General features: G+C 38.3%; 2 protein-coding genes across 3 annotated transcripts in view; both read right to left on the bottom strand.

The window, feature by feature from the left end:
- The window catches only part of LOC126379159 (organic cation transporter protein-like), a 48,237-nt gene extending 43,571 nt beyond the window's left edge, over positions 1-4,666 (bottom strand). Inside the window, exon 1 of the mRNA XM_050027814.1 lies at positions 4,447-4,666. The gene's annotated coding sequence lies outside the window, so the exon portion shown is untranslated. The remainder of the gene's footprint in view (positions 1-4,446) is intronic.
- The window catches only part of LOC126379097 (acetyl-CoA carboxylase), a 255,256-nt gene that overhangs the window by 52,059 nt on the left and 185,470 nt on the right, over positions 1-17,727 (bottom strand). Inside the window, exon 55 of one of the 2 annotated variants that reach the window (XR_007568242.1) lies at positions 3,091-3,134. The exons of the other annotated variant lie outside the window; for it this stretch is intronic. The gene's annotated coding sequence lies outside the window, so the exon portion shown is untranslated. Of the gene's footprint in view, positions 1-3,090; positions 3,135-17,727 lie in introns of those variants that run through there. 2 annotated transcript variants of the gene reach the window in all.

The raw sequence follows: 17,727 nt of genomic DNA on the forward strand, positions 1-17,727 counted from the left end.
ATTAAGTTTGTATGAATCGTTCAATGACACCTTACAATTATTTCTTCATCGAATTGCAATACTTCGTCCACTTTATTAACAAATTAAAATTAGTGTTTTTTAAAGTAAAATTATTTATTTATTTCTATAAAGTTGCCAAGAAAGTGTGGATGGATTGTGTAAAGAATTGCGGGGTTGGGCGCCTCTTACTTCAGTAGGCCGAAGTGAGATAGTGGCTGAGTTCGGATAGGGACCCAGACATAAAGGGATAACGTAGAACCCTTGCCCAAGGATACGGGTGAAGAGCTTGCAGAGGCGGAGATGAGAGCCATCGGTTCGGCAATGCAGGACGGAATGGGCAAGTCACGGACCCATATGGCCATATGGGCAAATCTATAGATAAATCACGACGAACTTACATTGACCAAATTGGAAATGTCCTTAGAAAAGGTTTAGTACGATCTACTCTAAACCAGCGTGCGTGTATGAAGCGATTGATGAATGTGGAGGAAGCAAGAGAAGTGTGTCAGGATCGAAGCAAATGGAATTCTATAGTCTCTGCTTACCCCGGTGGGAAATAGGCGTAAGTTTAAGTTATGTATGTAAATCACGACGAAAAAAAAAACGCAATTTTCGCTTCGTTAATGGCTTGCCATCTGTCTATATACATAACAGACGAGGTTAATAGACTGTGGCTGCGATGCCCGCGGTCAAAGATTCAATGCCAGGTCGGTAAGTTATATAATTCGAGGCCTTCACCTAGTGGTCGAACTATCCGGAACCATATTGTCTTTGGACACAATCGACATGATCTCTGGCAAGTGAAGTTGACTGATCTATTAGCTATTCAAAGATGAAAAACAAAGCAAAAAGAATATTTGAACCGACCATTAAAGACGGCGACACGGCTCACCTATCACGTTGGTCTAACAGAAAGCTCGGTGAGGTGTGGGTACTTAGTTCATCTTGCGATGAGTTGCGTAAAGAGTTGTCATTGAGCGGCGGCAGGTATGTCAAATTTCAGTGGTTTAGAGCCCGAACCGAAGAGCTCGGTGGCGCAGCGGTTAACGCACTCGGTCTGCGATTGTTGAAGTAAAGCAACTTTCGCAAAGGCCGGTCATAGGATGGGTGACCACAAAAAAAAAGTTTTCATCTCGAGCTCCTCCGTGCTTCGGAAGGCACGTTAAGCCGTTGGTCCCGGCTGCGTTAATAAACATCAATCCGCACCGGGCCCGCGTGATGGTTTAAGGCCCGATCTCCCTATCCATCCATAGGGAAGGCCCGTGCCCCAGCAGTAGGGACGTTAATGGGCTGATGATGATGAGAGCCCGAACTATTCGAATCATCATCTCCCTAGCATTATCCCGTTTTTCACAGGGTCGGCTTACCTAAACTGAAGATTTGACAGGTCCGGTTTTTTACAGAAGCGACTGCCTGTCTGACCAACCAAACATTCGAATGATAATCATTATTACAAAATTTTGTTTTGTTGTTCGTAATTATTAAAATAACAATAATTTTAGTTGGACTTAGGGAAGTACTGACTCCAAAATTATAATGCACATTGTACATGTACAATGGTAAAAGATAAAAAGTTAATGACTGAACGTACTTATCTTCAAGCCATGACCCTTCCGGGGTTGATTAAGATAAAACTAGCGGCACGCTAAGATGGCTGTTTTGGCGTTAGTCCCGCTCATCAAATTAAGTGTAACCTCCGTGGTCCAGTGGTTGAGGGTAGGGCTCACGATCCGGAGGTCCTGGGTTCGATTCCCGGTGGGGACATATCACAAAAAATACTTTGTGGTCCCTAGTTTGATTAGGACATTACAGGCTGATCACCTGATTGTCCGAAAGTAAGATAATCCGTGCTTCGGAATACGTTAAGCCGTTGGTCCCGGTTACTATTTACTGATGTAAGTAAGCAGTCGTTACATATTCATGTCAGGGGTCTTTGGCGGCTCAATAATAACCCTGACACCAGGGTTGATGAGGTTGGTAATTCACCTCACAACCCACACGATAGAAGAAGAAAACCTTAGAAATATAGGAAATAAAAGCTAAAACAAAAACATAAAATATCAAAATTGAGTGGTACAGTCATGAGCAATATAATGTACCCACTTTAGGACTCTGTCACAGTAACATATTTGACATTTAGTGAGACTTACAGTTCAATTTGTCAAATAAGTTAATGTGACATGGTACCAAAGTGTATACATATTAATGCTCGTGACCGTACACAAAAGAAGTATGTAGTAAAGTAAATGTAAAGAATCTATGCGTGTTTGAGTCTGTGTGTGCGTGTGTGTGTGTGTGTGTGAATGTGTGTGCGCGTGTGTGCATTCATTCATTAAAACTGTTCGAATATAGGTACCTTTATGTTTTCCAACTAAATATGAATGTGTGTAACTATATTTTAATGTTGTAAATGTATATTACTAGCTGTTACCCGTGACTTCGGACGCATAAAAGCCTACTATTAAAACAAAGGCAAAGTTTCATACAAACTTTTCTACCCCTTTTGACTTCCCTTAGGGGTTGAATTTCGCACAATTCTGTCTTAATGTGGAGCATCCTACAATGAACCTCCATGCAAAGTTTGAGACTCCTAGAACTTGTAGTTTCTGAGATTTTGTGATGAGTGAGTCAGTCAGTCAGTGAACTTTCCCCTTTATACTGGGTGTTAGTGACATCGTAACAAAAACTTTGAGGGGTGATTGAGGCCATGATTCTGAGATGATATCAAGTGGAATTTTCCGTCGCAAAAGTATGGAACTGAAAATAATTAAAAAAAACACAAAAATTTTCATGAAATTTCCGACAGGAAATTCCACTTGACATCAACTCAGAATCATGATCTGAACCATCCTATCTATCCACTAACACCCATACATACTTGTATGGTTAGGTACCTGTATGTACTTGTACAGGGTGTAAGCGACATTGTAACGAATACTGAGAGGGATGAATCGGCTCATTATTCTGAGTTAATATCAAGTGGAATTTTTCCATCGCAAAAGTATAGAATTGAAAATAATTTACGAGAACTAAAAAAAAGTCATGATTTTTGCGACAAAAGATTTCACTTGATGTTAACTCAGAATCATGGTCTGAATCATCCCTCAAAGTTTTCGTTACGATGTCACTAACACCTGTATATTAGATGTGTGTCGTAGGTTTTACGTAAATAAACTTTTTTATTATTAATTCGCGATAGCACTGTTCGAAGAATGCGCGACTAACATCGAAATGTCACAGTCACAGGTTAGAATCCTGGCTCGGGATTCTAAACTTCTAAATTCGACTTATGAATTTGAGTTCATATGTGGCTTTTAGATAATTGATATCACGTGGTTTTCAGGATTTGTGCCCGGTTAATGGCAATAGATACGGTTACAGAGGCGATGATGGGAGCCATCGGTACGGCAACGCAGGACGGAAGGGGCAAGTCACAGGGACTGTAACCTGGAACCTGAGAGCAGCAGTAACTGTCAGTACTATTCAAAGGCGTAGGACAGGAGTCCTAGTACGGCTTTGAAATATACTACTCTGGGTGCCATCCCACTCGCGTCAGACAGAGTACTAAGGGGCGGAAGGCAAGAGGGAAACCACTGCCCTATTTTTCCCTAAAAAGTAGCATGGAGAGTTAGGAGAATGCTACACCGACAAGAGCGTGGCTCTTAAATTAGTTATGCGAATGGCAACAGGCTCCCCCCTATTACATGGAACTTAAACATATCCGGTTAGAAGAGGGTGTATAATCAATCATATTATTAATACTGTACGGTCACGAGCACTAGGGGTAGCTTGCGTAAGGGTCTTTAAACATGTTTAGTGGGCCACTAAACACTTTGATACCATGTCACATTAACTTTTTTGACAAATTAAATCGTAATCTCATTAGATGTCAAATGATAGTGCAACAGGGTTCTAAAGTGGGTACATGATATTACTCATGCATGACTGTACACCTCTGCCTACTCCTTTGGGGCTTAGGGGCGTTGTGCTATTTATGTTATAAAGCAAGTTTATTTATTCTTGATTCATCATCGTCAGCCCATTAACGTCCCCACTGCTGGGGCACGGGCCTTCCCTATGGATGGATACGCGTAGGGAGAACGGGCCTTAAACCATCACGCGGGCCCAGTGCGGATTGATGGTTATTAACGACTGCTAATGCAGCCGGGACCAACGGCTTAACGTGCCTTCCGAAGCACGGAGGAGCTCGAGATGAAAACTTTTTTTTTGTGGTCACCCATCCTATGACCGGCCTTTGCGAAAGTTGCTTAACTCCAACAATCGCAAACCGAGCGCGTTTACCGCTGCGCCACCGAGCTCCTCAATTATTTTTATTTAGTTATTCTTGATTATAGTGTACAAATAACCTCCTTCTGTTTTAAAATCGGTTAGTAATAGATAACTATGAACAAAGAACGAACAGAGTAAAAACTTTTTCAAACTCACCTCCTTCCCTTTTCCGAATAAAAAATAAATAGTTCGAAAAACTGGAGCTCCGAAAAAGAAAATCACTGCACAATTCGAATTTTTAAAATTATCCAATGGCCGACTATAAGCTTTACTTTTTAAATTCGGCTCAATTTGACACAGGCACAAGTAACTAAACGTTCAACCGTAAAATTTACTTGGTTTTTTTTTTAATTCTGTGCAGGCAAACGCGGGCCACGCCGCATCTACTACTACTGCCGGCGACGATGCAACCTTGCTTTTTAAATAACAGCATAACTCTGTTACATTGAACATTTACGAGTGGGTAACTTCGGTTTGTCTATCCGTAATTTTATTAATTATTTATTTATTTAACCTAACAGTTTATTTGTACCTTGTTTGAGTAATCATCATCATCTCCGTTGCGTTAATCCGTTTTTTCACAGGGTCCGCTTACCTAGCCTAAAGATTTGACAGGTCCGGTTTTTTACCAAAGCCATTTCCTGTCTGACCTTCGAAGGGAAAACAAGACCGATACAGACAGGTTAAGGCACATACTTCCGAAACGCATTTATATTCTAACTACATAATTAATATTTTACTACTACTAACCTTATACCTGTTTATATTAAAATTTACGAAAAATTCGGCACGGAAAATTCCACTTGATATCAACTCAGAATCATGGTCTGAATCATCCCTCGAAGTTTTCGTTACGATTTCACTAACACCCTGTATACAAACTAAAATAATGTACAATAATAAGCAATAAAGCTATTTAAGAGTATTATTCAAACTCAAGAGAGAGTATTATTCTGTTAAGTATGCCGAATAAATATTTTCTTTCTTTCTTCTCCCTAGACAAAAATATAATATCTAGGTAAATACACTTTATTAAGAAAAGCACATCTTTGAAAAAAAGTACCTTACATAACATAAACAGCCTGTATTCGTCCCACTGCTGGGCACAGGCTTCCACTCAATCAATTGAAAAGCAATCATTTTAATCCTTCTATGCTTTTTGTAATTGTTTTGTAAAAAAAATAAGTGATGTTATTGTCTTGTCTTTGTGTGTGGCGTCCTTTTATAATAAACAATTTCTATTCTATTCTATTCTTAATATACTAACAAATATCCATGCCTATGTTATGGCAAAATATGCTGTACAGTCATGAGCAATATAATGTACCCACTTTAGGACTCTGTCGCACTAACATATTTGACATTTAATGAGACTTACAGTTCAATTTGTCAAAAAAGTTAATGTGACATGGTACCAAAGTGTATACATATTAATGCTCGTGACCGTACCTACTTAAATATTATTTATTGTTACCACCTAAAATACCATATTTGTGCAATAAATGATTTGATTGATTGATTTAATAAATTAAAAAAAAAAATCTATCTCCCGGAATCAATTTTATGATGTTGAACAAATTAATGGGGGACTTTCAAATCAAATCAAATATACTTAATTGCACAGAACTACATTTAAACAATCAGACATAACACATGAATACAGTACAATTTGGGCGGCCTTATTGCTCTAGAGCAATCGTCATCTATATATTTTTTGGCGTACGCAGCCTGGAAATTCCCTCCCTGAATAATGCAATGAATGTACCTCTACTCACCCCTATTAGGAATAATCGTGAGCTTATATTATGTTTAAGGTGGGCTTGTCTCTAAAAGAAATCTCTTCTTTGATCCCGACTGGTTTCATTTAAGATTGTTGGTAAAACCAAAATTAAAAATAAAAGTATTTCGATAATTTTAGAGACTTACCGGAGTAATCTTCAACAACATTGGCTATCCACTAACAGGCAATAGTAATAAAAACCAACAAACGATGACCTCCCTTCGTACTTAATGTTGTAAGAAATAGTTCAAAAGGATCTTATTGTTACGGATCAACTTATTTTGGATGATAAACTAATTATTCTTCTAGTCGATTATGTCGTATAATTCCTTGGAATAAGGATTTGCAGGTATTAATGTAATGAACATTTCAAGTTACGTTTCCCATAAAAATATAGATGGGGCTGTCCAAATTTAAAAATAGAATAGAATAGAAATAGTTTATTATAAAAGGACGCCACACACAAAAAAAAAAGACAACAACATCATATCAAATTTCCACTAAAACAATTACAAAAAAGCAAGACGGATGTTAGTCGAAACGTGGTCGTGGTCGTGTTTAATGTGGTAATTGGCCCCGGTTCCTGCAGACACATCCTAATTTTACTTAAAGTTATACCTGTCATTTTCTTATCCGCCGAAAAGGAAAGGGACGGATGATTGACAGCTCTTAATTTTACGAAGAATGAGTAAATGAATCAATAACCCAGGCGAATCAAAATGGTATCTCGCTGGTATGCAAACCGTTTGACGTGTACTGTCAACATAATTCGGTCGGGTTACTGGCCAATGTAAAATTTTTATACGGTTGTTTTAGATTTGTGCTTAAAATTGACGTGTGTTCCATAAATTTTATGCTTGTCGATTACCCGTCCTTTTCCTTTTCGGCGGATAAGAAAATGACAGATATAACTTAAAATAAAATTAGATGGTGTTTACCGCTGAGCACGTGGTAATCATTTATGTTCCTCTAGTTATTAAATAACTTGTAATGTACCCTCATTGATTTAAAAGATGTGTTGCTGTTGCAGTGTCTTGTCATTTCTTCTCCTCAGCGAAATGACGTAGATTCAAAAATGTTAAATTGACCTTCAACAAGTTTATCTATGATAATTACGTTGAATAAACGATTCTGATTTCCGGCCAAGTAGTGAACCTATATCTGTCTACAAAAAGTCACATTTAAAAAAAATACCTTTTCTCTTAGACCATGAAGGCCCACCCAATGTTTAGGTATAACTAATTATAAGATATAGTTTTCGGCTAATTAGCTAACAAAAACCGTTTATAAGTTAAAAAAAAATAGACAAAATTAGGACATCGCGCCATCAGCGTAGCGTTATGGGTCAGTACAAGTCGGATAAAAACTAAGGTATGATAACGTCAATGTGAATTGGTTCATCATCATCAATTTAAGAGCCACGCTCTTGTCGGTGTAGCATTTTCCATTCCAGTCTATCAAAGGCCAATTCCTTGACTTCCCTATAAGACACGACGTTAACCTTTTCTTTAATCTGTTCCATGTAAGCTCTTCTTGGTCTTCCCCTTCCTCTCTTTCCTTCTAGCTTTCCTTCTATGTGAATTGGTTACTAACAAAGAAAATAAAATATTTTATCAATAACAAAATTTATAAGTACAGAATTTTACAGAATTAACAGCCTCCATGGTCCAGTGGTTTGAGCGTTGGGCTCACGATCTCAAAGTCCCGGGTTCTAATACCGGTGGGGATATACCACAAAAATCACTTTGTGATCCCTATCAATCCTTCCTGACCGTATTCGGCCACAGCGACTCGGCAACTAATGAGAGCGTCGTTCGTGTGCTCTCATGTGACTGACATATCCGATCTTAGCATTAAATGTACGACCGCATTCAATGCACGTCAGCACTCCTCCTAAATAATTATAATTTATGGCAGCAGGTGGTCGCGCCTTGAGCTCGTCTCGTTTCGTATCGAGCTTCTGGAGTCTCTCCTTCTCGAAGTCAAACACCTTGGTGTTCACTGTACGCCTCCATAACGACCGTTCAGCTGCCTCCGCCTCCCATTGCAACGGGTCTACGTCACATTGTTTCATGTGACGCTTAAGCACATCTTTGTACCGCAGAATTTGGCCGCCTTGTTTCCGCTTGCCACTCTGAAGTTCCGAATAGAAGATGCACTTCGTCACTCTGTCATCAGACATCCGGGAGACATGGCCGCACCACCGCAACTGCCGCCGCATTAGATAGGCCTCTATTCCACCGACATTAGCTCTTCGCAGAACTTCCGTGTGATCCCTAGTTTGATTAGGACATTACAGGCTGATCACCTGATTGTCCGAAAGTAAGATGATCCGTGCTTCGGAAGGCACGTTAAGCCGTTGGACCCGGTTAATACTTATTGATGTAAGTAGTCGTTACACGAGTCATATCAGGGGCCTTTGGCAGCTCAATAGTAACCCTGACACCAGGGTTGTTGGGGCTGGTAATCCATCTCACAACCCACACAACAGAAGGAGAAGACCTTAGAAATATAGGAAACTGAAGCCAAAACAAAAACATAAAATATCAAAATTGAGTGATACACAAAAGAAGTATGTAAAGTAAACGTAAAGATTCTATACGTGTTTAGAATAATTTCATAATCGTAAACAGGTTACACCTCCGGCAACCGCAGTGGAGCAGCGTGGTGGAGTATGCTCCATACCCCCTCCGGTTGATTGAGGGGGGGCCTGTGCCCAGCAGTGGGACGTATATAGGCTGTTTATGTTGTGTTATGTGAAAGAAGTTTATCAGGATCGAAGCAAATTGAATTCCATCGTCTCTTCTTATCCCGCTAGGAAATAGGCGTGAGTTTATTTATGTATGTAAAGAATATATCTATAAAACGCAATTGAATTTCGATTACGACCCCACATACTCATATATAGATTGTTTATGTACATAATTTTTATTATACTTCCGCGCTTTTAAAATTCGAATAAATAAAATTATGCGCCAATCTAAATTGGTCTAACTATGGCACTAGTTTTTTGTCACCACTATTTCTAGGCAGTCGGGAAATGTTTTTCTTCCTATTTTAATTGCGACAAAAACTATAGTTATTAGTCATTATGTTATTTTATTTTGTAACCAATAAATACTAAATTAAATTGAATTGAATACTAGGTAAACGTGATGAGTTGAAGGCCCGTCCCCCTGCCGCTATTCATTATAATTACCAAAACGGTGCTCACGTGCCCTCACTGTGCGCAGGAGTTTACTGTAAACATAGGCTACATAAGCCATCTTCGGGTGCATCAGCGTCGTGCCGACTAGGAGTCGAAGTGGTCGCCATGGCCGAAATCGGTCGGAGATTATCATCACTTAAACTAATGAGGAAACATCGTCGTCAACATTCAGACGCTCGATAGACGCGAGTCTCTAAATAACCAGATACTTGTGTTGGAATGATTCGCAACTTCACCCAGGTAACTACAGTTCGCAACTTCCCTTAAGGCCAGGTAACTACAGTTTTACAGGTAATTGAGCCTCTTAACGTAGATAAGCAAGAGATAGATTTAGTTTAAAAATTTGAGTTACACAATTAATTAATGTAAGTTAGTGTTTAATTTATATGTAAGTTATAATTTTAGATGTAGGTAGGTTTATATTTTTGTTACAATATAATTACTTTTTTGGTGTGGGTGTCTGTGTGTGTGACTGTGAGAGATTGCTACCGCAACAATAAGGCCGCTTTTTGTATTAGGTATTTATTTGTTTATGTATATGTGTGTCGTAGGTTTTACCTAAATAAACTTTTTTATTGTTATTATTATTTGTGTTGTAGGTGTGTACTTTGTTCCGTCTGTGTCAAGTGTCAAATGTTGCCAAGTTAAAACGCGGCTTTGTTATTAAAGATAAAGATTTTTTTTTTCTTTGTTTTTTTTTTTTTTTATATATGATTCAAAGTTACTGTGCAAGGTAGCACATCTTTTTATGTAATTTTACCTCTTTTGTCTTATGTTATCTAGCCTAAAGTGTCCCACTGCTGGGCAAAGGCCTCCCTTCATTTCTTCCAGGACTGTCACTCCAGTGCTTCCTCCAGCCAGCCTTCCAGGAAAGCATCCAAATCGTCGCGCCATCTCCGCCTCGGTCTGTCACGCCTGCGTCTGTCTCTACTCGGAGACCATTCTGTGGTGATCTTAGCCCACAGGTCGTTAGGCATCCGACAGACGTGATCTGCCCAATCCCACCACCTCTTTTATATAGTTTTTTATTCATTTGATTGTCTTTGATTTTGATAATGACTTTTGTTCTTTTTTGTCTTGTAAAAATATATTGTTAAAGAGTTGAAGAAAAGAGAACCATATTGAAGACTATAGAGAACCGGAGAGGAAATATGATTGGCCACCTGATACGACACGATTCATTTATAACAAACATTATAGAAGGAAAAATTGAAGGGAAGAGAGTAAGGGGTAGACCTAGGATAACATTTATGAAACAAATAAAAGAGATGATGCAGGTCGTGTCGTATCGGGAGGTGAAGGTTTTGGCGGGAAGAAGAGAGGAATGGCGATTACTCCACCGACAAGAGCTCAGCTCTTAAATAGAGAGAGAGAGAGAGAGAGAAATATATATTATATTTCTGTCTGCACGAGAACCGTTTTTATTATTGGTAGTTCGTCAATAGTTACAATTATGTTGTCGAGTTAGATTATAATAACTTTATTAAACATGTCGGCCTAGACCTAAAAATCAATTGATTAAGTAATAGTGTCTACTATTAAGTCGACTTGTACCATCACGCTATGTCTAAAACGAAGTGGACAGTCTGTGATTTGTAGGTGAGGAGGCTTTGGGATGTAAGCGGCTCCAAATGACACCTTTCGGAGCCCAAGCCAACCTCGCCTGCACGCGGTACATCCTGCTGGTCAACGAAAGAGGCTCTGGCGATCCATCAACACGCACTGGACCAGCGCGGCGGGCTTATGGTCCAAACCCCCCACTATATGATCCTTGGGGGAGGCCTATGCCCAGCAGTGGGCGTCGTACGGCTGATGATGATGAGACTTTGGCATAGAATGAAGAACGGTAACTTCTTAGAATAAAGAATAATACTAAGTATTGAATGGTAACTCTCCGCCCGGTTGGATAACCAACCCCATCAACCCTGGTATCAGGGTTACTATTACGCCGGGTGAGAGCCTTCAGCGCTCCCTATTTGTCCGGCCAAGTAGTTAATGCCATCTGCGGCAAATCTACAATAAGTCACGTCGAAAAAAAACTATTAAGCCGCCAAAGGCCCCTGATATGACTCATGTAACTACTTACTTCAGCAAGTAGTAACCGGGACCAACGACGTAACGTGCCTTCCGGCACGGATCATCTTACTTTAGGACAATCAGGTGATCAGCCTAGTTTGGTTAGGACATTACAGTCCTAACCAAACTAGGGATAACAATATAATAATAATATTAATAATATTTTTTTTTGTATGTCCCTACAGGGATTCGAATCTGGGACCTCCGGATCGTGAGCACAAAGCTCAACCACTGGACCACGAGGGCCGTACGTAACCTTAAAATAGTAGACTACAGAGAGACAGACAATCGATCAAGCAATAGGTGTGATACGTTGCGAATTGTCAGTCGGAGGTGAGATGAACTGATATACTTGAACGATTGCAGTCGTGAGACAATGGCCCCGATTCCTGCAGACACCGCCTAATTTTATTTTAAGTTATATCCGTCATTTTCATATCCGTCGAAAAGGAAAGGGACGGATGATTCACAGCTCTTAATTTTAGGAAGAATGAGTAAATGAATGAATAACCCGGGCGAATCAAAAGGTACGTCGCTGGTATGCAATCCGTTTGACGTGCTGTCTACTTAACTGTGTCGGGTTATTGTCGGATGTAAAATTTTTAGACGGTTGGTTTAGATTTGTGCTTAAAATTGACGTGTGTTCCATAAATTTTATGCTTGTCGATTACCCGTCCCTTTCCTTTTCGGCGGATAAGAAAATGACAGATATAACTTAAAATAAAATTAGATGGTATTTACAGGAATTAGCACCATTGTGTAGTAACAGTGACAGCGATTAGCGATTTATGATAATCAAAAATCATTTATTTCAGACTTGATGGTCCATCAAGACAAGACATTGGCGCTGAGGATTCAAGTAAAAAAATCGTCGGTAATAACTTATAAACATGGTTTGTTTTTAATGATTTATTATTTAAATAACATTGTAATACATTGTGAAATTGATATTTTTCAAATAACAAAACTATAAACTGTCTGAAAAACTAATGCATGTGTCCTTAGATATTATAACGATAAGAAAAAATACTTACAGTTAAATTGGTAAAAAATATTTGACTGATATCTGACTTTGGCGGCGAGGGCACGAAACTTAAATGTCTGATATATCAGACTTTGGCGGTGAAAGGGTTAACGACTGCTAATGCAGCCGGGCCCAACGGCTTAACGTGCCTTCCGAAGCACGGAGGAGCTCGAGATGAAAACTTTTTTTGTGGTCACCCATCCTGTGACTGGCCTTTGCAAAAGTTGCTTAACTTCAACAATCACAGACGGAGCGCGTTTACCGCTGCCCACCGAGCTCCTCAAAAGGTAAAAAATTAGCATGGAAATGCTGCACCGACAAGAGCGTGGCTCTTAAATTGATGATGGTGATGTCTCCTTATCACGTAGGTCAGCTGGAAGAAATCTCTTTCTTAGAGATAAGGTTACCTGTACTGTCTTTTTTCTTTGTGTGTTTCTTTCTGTGTTCTATTGTGTACAAATAAATAAATATTTGAAAATTTCGGTGTTTTTTTTTGTTAAATCAGCTTCAATACTTTTGCGACGGGAAATTCCACTTGATACCCAGAATCGTGGTCTGAATCATCCATCAGAGTTTTCTTTATGATGTCGCTAACACTCTGTACATAATTTCGTAATGTTTGTAGGTTAGGGTAAATGTAGGTAATGGGGATCACTTAAGCGAAAATGAAAAAAAAAGCTAATCTATGAATCAACTATTTATTACTCTGTTTTTATTATAAACTTTACTCTACTAACTATCGATTGTACTTTGGTTTATTAGTTTTGGTACAATAGCATTTAAAAAAAAAATAACTTTGATCCCGATTGTCAACTTGGGTTGGCAATGGTGATCAGTATGTGGGCAATGGTGATCAACACATATCGCAAATATAATTGTGCGCAGTATTCCACCCAGAACAGTCGGCATGAGTCCAGAGCCCACAAGAAGTGCACCGGTACCATGTTTCATTGTTTCGGCCGAATTCACCATATACAAGACACAAGCTGCTTGCATCTTCTGCATCGTCATTTTCCTGGCATAACACATCCGTGATCACGTCTGACGTCGAAGTAGGTACCTAATCGTTATAAATATAACATCCACAATTTTATTATATAACATTATATAATGAATTAAGTAGAGCAAGGGCAATGGATGGTATTGTCAAATTCATTGTAAACGCAGTATGCTGAAAATTAAGAGATAATTCAACAATAATTTTGTTATAACGTAACATTGGTGCTAATTCTTGTAAACATCATCTATTTTTTTAAGTTATACATTTTCGTATCCGTTCAAAATTTGATCATTTCGCAGCGAATGTACCAGGATAGCATAAGTTTATAGGAGGTTCTTAGCCATCAGTCGGACGCTATTGTTTAAAAGCAGCTGTCAGAACAATACACGTCCCTTTCGCACTCAGCTGTAATGTATCTTTCTGTCTTATTATCAAAATAAACAGTATGAATTATACAAATATTGAGGGTAGTTCAACTTATGGTTAATTCGCAGCGACGCGCAGATGTAAGGACAGAACAATACATATCTCTTTTACACTCAGCAGTATTGCATCTTTCTGTCTTGCTATCAAATGAAACTATTTCGGCGCGTTCCACTTTTCACCGATATTCGGGTCGGCTGAGAAAGGTATATCAATAGAGCGAGATGCACAGATCGATCGACTTTTTGTAGGACGTGTTCGTTTCACTGCTGCAACAAAAAACGTTTCATTTTACGCCATAAGGTAAAAAGAAAGTAATTAAAATATTTAATAAATAAATTAAAAAAAACTAAAATTGATACCGATGCGAAAATTATAGATAAATAGATTTTGATACCCCCTCCGGTTGATTGAGGGGAGGCCTGTGCCCAGCAGTGGGACGTGTATAGGCAGTTTATGTTATGTTATGTTTAGATTTTGATACAAATCTTCAATTCACTGGCAATTTTCGTACCTCCTTTGATATTTTTAAATTAATTTTAATTATGCTATACACGTCGGGCTAAAGAAACAAACAACATAAGTAATTTAATTTAAGAATACATATTTCGATTTGCATCTCAATATCTAAGGAAAGCATTAAATACCAAGAGAAAAATCATGACCAGAAAATACTTCAAGAGAGATTACGGCAGAACGTTCAAATATTTGGTCATTTCGCAGCGAATGTACCAGCGGGCTCGGCACGACTATCTACTGCCGCGCGGCGCGGAATTTATCCGAGGGCTTGGACCAATAGGATCAAAGAATGCTATCCACGTGGATATATTAAATCGATGCGTGCACGACGTCGTCGTACGAGTAGATAGCAATTCCGCTAACAACTGTCACTTGCCGATGGTGGATAGTATATCCAAGTGCGTGCACGGCGCCAATATGGCTGCCGTCTGATTTCTACGTATGACATTTCGATTGACATATATTTATCTGCCTCCCGAGAGTGGCAGATAGGCTTGAGATAGGCGTCGTTAGACAAGTATTTGCAAGTTATTTTGAATAAAAATGTCGAGGGGCTACATCAGAAACTTAATAAGTTTTTATGAAGAGAAGAGGGAGAGAAAGGAGCAGCGGAGCGATGTTAGGAACTTCGCGTATATTTATAGTTTGCCAAGAAACGAGTTTAAAACCAAATAGAACAATTCGGATTTGATACTTACTTCTTTTTCCCTAACTGCGGGTTCATTTCCAAAAAGATCACGAAAACTTTTACTTCACAAAGTTCAAAAGAAGTTGAGGACTTTTCTTAGTTCGTTTGTATTTTTTATGTTCGCGTTTTTTTTTGTTCGCGTTTTTTTGTCATTGAAACAATCACAAGACTCATAATAAAACAGTAAAAACTTGTATAGCGCTATCCTTTTCTAATCTTGTGAGTACGTCAAAAATCGCATTTATAAACCAAAAAAAGAAAAAAGATTACGAAATGAACGAATGATTTAGAACAGCACTATTGGGGGTATAGTGTTAACAAATGAAAAAACAACACTTTTATTTCAGATAGCAACATTTTTTTATGCGACGAGTTATAATTTTATCCACGGTAGATAGTGGATCGCGCTGTCAAACCGTGCCCGCAGAGAAGATAGAAACTGCATATATCTTAAACCATACCGCGCCGCGCCGCGGCGCGGCAGTAGATAGTCGTGCCGAGCCCGCTGGATAGCATAAGTTTATAGGAGGTTCTTGGCTATCAGCCAGACGCTATTGTTTAAAAGCAGCTGTCAGAACAATACTTGTCTCTTTCGCACTAGTCTGGATGCTATCTTTCTGTCCTTTTATCAAAATAATCAGTATAAATTAATCAAATATTGCGGGTAGTTCAACATTTGGTTAATTCGCAGCGACGCGCAGATGTATGGACAGAACAATACCTATCTCTTTTACACTCAGCTGTATTGTATCTTTCTGTCCTGCTGTCAAATGAAACTATTTCGGCGCGTTCCACTTTTCACCGATAGTCGGGTCGGCTGAGAAAGGTATATGCCAATAGAGCGAGATGCACAGATCGATCGACTTTTTGTAGGACGTGTTCGTTTCACTGTTGCAACAAAAAACGTTTCATTTTGCACCAAAAGGTAAAAAAAATAAAGGTAATTAAGATTAAATATTTAAAAAAAAACTAAAATTAAAACCGGTGCGACAAATTATAGATAAATATGTTTTGATACAAATCTTCAATTTACTGGCAAATTTCGTACCTCCTTTGATATTTTTAAATTAATTTTAATTCTGCTATACTAGTCGGGCAAAAGAAACAAACAACATAAGAAATCTAATTTTAATAATAATAAATGGAATATGCATTTCGATTTGCTTCTCCATATCTAAGGAAAGCATTAAACACCAAGAGAAAAATCATAACCAGATACGGCGGAACGTTCAATATTTGGTCATTTCGCAGCGAATGTACCAGGATAGCATAAGTTTATAGGAGGTTCTTGGCTATCAGCCAGACGCTATTGTTTAAAAGCAGCTGTCAGAACAATACTTGTCTCTTTCGCACTAGTCTGGATGCTATCTTTCTGTCCTTTTATCAAAATAATCAGTATAAATTAATCAAATATTGCGGGTAGTTCAACATTTGGTTAATTCGCAGCGACGCGCAGATGTATGGACAGAACAATACCTATCTCTTTTACACTCAGCTGTATTGTATCTTTCTGTCCTGCTGTCAAATGAAACTATTTCGGCGCGTTCCACTTTTCACCGATAGTCGGGTCGGCTGAGAAAGGTATATGCCAATAGAGCGAGATGCACAGATCGATCGACTTTTTTGTAGGACGTGTTCGTTTCACTGTTGCAACAAAAAACGTTTCATGTTGCGCCATAAGGTAAAAAGAAATAAAGGTAATAAAGATTTAATAAAAAAATAAAAAAGTCGAAAATTAATAACGGTGGGAAAATTTATAAATAAATAGATTTTGATACAAATCTTCAATTTAGTGGCATTTTCGTACATCCTTTGATATTTTTAAATTAATTTTAATTCTGCTATACTAGTCGGGCTAAAGAAACAAACAATATAAGTTATATAATTTTAATAATAAATGGAATATGCATTTCGATTTGCGTGTCAATATCTAAGGAAAGCATTAAACACCAAGAGAAAAATCATGACCAGAAAATACTTCCAGAGAGATTACGGCGGAACGTTCAAAATTTGGTCATTTCGCAGCGAATGTACCAGGATAGCATAAGTTTATAGGAGGTTCTTGGCTATCAGCCGGACGCTATTGTTTAAAAGCAGCTGTCAGAACAATACTTGTCTCTTTCGCACTAGTCTGGATGCTATCTTTCTGTCCTTTTATCAAAATAATCAGTATAAATTAATCAAATATTGCGGGTAGTTCAACATTTGGTTAATTCGCAGCGACGCGCAGATGTATGGACAGAACAATACCTATCTCTTTTACACTCAGCTGTATTGTATCTTTCTGTCCTGCTGTCAAATGAAACTATTTCGGCGCGTTCCACTTTTCACCAATAGTCGGGTCGGCTGAGAAAGGTATATGCCAATAGAGCGAGATGCACAGATCGATCACCTTTTTGTAGGACGTGTTCGTTTCACTGTTGCAACAAAAAACGTTTCATATTGCGCCATAAGGTAAAAAGAAATAAAGGTAATAAAGATTTAATAAAAAAATTAAAAAGTCGAAAATAAATAACGGTGGGAAAATTTATAGATAAATAGATTTTGATACAAATCTTCAATTTAGTGGCATTTTCGTACATCCTTTGATATTTTTAAATTAATTTTAATTCTGCTATACTAGTCGGGCTAAAGAAACAAACAATATAAGTTATATAATTTTAATAATAAATGGAATATGCCTTTCGATTTGCGTCTCAATATCTAAAGAAAGCATTAA

Source organism: Pectinophora gossypiella, chromosome 28 (assembly GCF_024362695.1).
Source record: "Pectinophora gossypiella chromosome 28, ilPecGoss1.1, whole genome shotgun sequence".
Lineage (NCBI taxonomy): Eukaryota > Metazoa > Arthropoda > Insecta > Lepidoptera > Gelechiidae > Pectinophora > Pectinophora gossypiella.